At 34.6% G+C, this 2,755-nt stretch overlaps 1 pseudogene; it reads right to left on the reverse strand.

Moving 5' to 3' along the window:
- Window positions 1-385: 385 nt before the first annotated feature.
- Window positions 386-1,706, reverse strand: LOC140016801 (kirola-like; annotated as a pseudogene).
- Between the last annotated feature and the right edge of the window lie 1,049 nt (window positions 1,707-2,755).

Below are 2,755 nucleotides of genomic sequence, written 5' to 3' on the forward strand. Positions count from 1 at the left end.
AACTTTACACTCTTTACAGTTAAACAGCTCCAAAAAAAAAAGGTCTGTTTGCTAAAGAATACAATCTAGCTCTCTAGGGTATACTTCTCATCAGCCATCATACTACTTCTGCTACTTTAATTGCTATAAGTTCATGCTGGTAAATGTATTTGCACCAAAGTCATATCCAAATATTTATTAGCTGAGTTAAAATGAAATATAAATGGTGCGATATTTTGGAGTTATGATTCTTTACTTTAGTGGAATATATTAGAATAGTTGGCCAAATAAAAGAAATCATTTGGGGTTATATATTGAAATCAGCAAATTTGCTGAAGAAAAATAGGTCCTTGCGAGTACGAAGCAACCACATGTTTCAGAATCACAATAAAATCACAAATATTCATTACTCACAAATAATATTTATTTATGTTGTTCAACCTTTACAAACATTGCTTGTGAAACTAACAAGCATTAGCTTTATAATGACATAGCACACATTTATTCGTGCATCCATTTTAGAAGACACCATATATAGCAACTTCAAACACGCTAAATACTTAGAAGATATGTCTCTCTCTCTCTCTCTCTCTCTCTCTCTCTCTCTCTCTCTCTCTCTCTCTCTCTCTCTCTCTATATATATATATATATATAGATGGTTCAAGCATTTTTGATGTGATGAGATTCAATGTCTTCAACCATGTGAAGGAAAAAGTTGAGCAAGGTTCCTGGATGTGGGGTATCTTCCTTCAGCTTCTCATAGTCGAGAGTCCATGTAATCAAACTTTCTTTGTCACCAAGAACATCAACATGGTATATGATAGTGAAGGTCTTGTACAGCTCCATGAGATCTCCTTCAATCATCTTAAATACGATTGATTTCTTTTCTTCATTTATGTCCTGAATAATCTCCTTTGCCACCCTATCTTTCCCGTCTGTAAAAATGAAAATTAAATCGATTACAGACTCTCCAATTCCTAGTCAACATGCTGGTAATCCAAAAACAAGGTTTGCGGAATTCTTTCTTTTTGTTTTTTTGCGCAAAAAAGTATGTTTTGATTAGGATAGACTATACCATTTACACAACCAGGGAAGTATTCTCGTTGTGAAACACCAGGTATATAGCAAAAGAAAAAAAATCAGTAGTATTTATTAATTGAATTCTTTACGAAGATGGACTTCCTTAATTAACCTTTGTTGTTTCCACAATCAGATTATTGTCTTTGTATAAATACTAATGATAATATTAATAATAAGGTTAACGTAATAGATCTAGTCCGTTTTTCATTAAAACTTTTCCCGAGGCAGATATTAAGCTTTTATCCTTTCTTTTTCTGGCAAATAAGTTAGATAACTAGTTGTATGCCAGTTCAAAGCAGGTAAAAACAGATGGAGAGAGTTTAAATCAACTTAGTCCAGAAGCTGACTAACATGCAACAAAAGCTAAATGAATAAAGGAAAAACAAGAAAAACTGCGAGAGAAGAAAGAGCCAAAATAAGGAACTTGAATATTGATTTCATACCATGGGTATAATGCCAGCAGATTTTGGATCCAACAGTTCCAAGATCACCACCAAGCAAAGTAAACCCTTGAACTTTCTCAGGAGTTATGGTGGCAAGATCATGTGGTCTTTTGCTTAAGACATCGTGGAACACATCTCCTGCAGGGCCATGGATGTTAGTTGACCAATCATTTTACCTTTGAGCCCCATTTTTTTTCTGAGAAACTGAGAAGGAAATGACCAAATACTGCTGCAGCAAAAAAATGCAAAGAAATATGGTCTACTAGACTATCCCTTTGCTCCTTATATAGTATAGAACTGATGGGTGACTTCACCCCCCACCTCCACCCCCACCCTTTCTTTTTTTCAATTGGGGTCTATAAACCACGTAAGAGGAACCAATTATCTTCGCTAGCAACTATCTTTTTTTTCCCTAGTTCTGCCATTGTTACAAAGTTTTTTTTTTTAATTCATGAGATGTTGTATTGGTAAATCAGCCCTAATAAATGATACTCAGCATCTATTAAAATGTGATTATCCTCATTGTCTATTAATCTATAATCATATTACATCTATAGTTTTGCACTTAGGGTCAACAGACTCGACGCCATTCATTTTTTTAATGCCTACAACTAAGGTTTTCTTGTGGGCAACTTAAATTTTATTTTGATCGATATTTCTTAGTCTCATTTTTGCTTTACGACAAGAACATTGGATAAAATAAGGGCCATCCTTAACAAATTATTTTGGAGAGATCTACTTCTCGTGTCCATGGCAAAAATGACTCTCCAATAATGACTCTTAGAAGTTAGTTGACACAATAAATGATATAAATTCATGAGTTTTGGACAGCTGGTAAGTAGACTGTTAATGTCAATAAGAGATCGCAAGTTCGACTCCTGTACGTGACACCTTGAAAAACTCTGGTAAGATGGTCACCCCCAAATAAAAGTTGGACTTTATGGATGCTCCTTGGACCGAATCCGGGTTAGACTCACTAAGAGTGGGGATATCAGGTGCTCAAAACAAAATAAATAAAGGGTAAAAAATAAATAAGCCCCCTGTGGTAAACCTAATATACAGAAAAACCTCCCATGGTTTCAAATTATATAACACGACCCCTCTAAATTGTAAAGATGACGGAATCCGTTAAACTTAACGGAAATAGACAAAATGACCAAAATGCCGTGATATAATTAAGCCAAAGACAGCTCAAAAAAATCATTTGTTTTATTCTCTAAATAGAGAGAATTGAGGGTTAAGGGGTAGAATAG

The sequence above is a fragment of the Coffea arabica genome, chromosome 11c, assembly GCF_036785885.1.
Source record: "Coffea arabica cultivar ET-39 chromosome 11c, Coffea Arabica ET-39 HiFi, whole genome shotgun sequence".
NCBI lineage: Eukaryota > Viridiplantae > Streptophyta > Magnoliopsida > Gentianales > Rubiaceae > Coffea > Coffea arabica.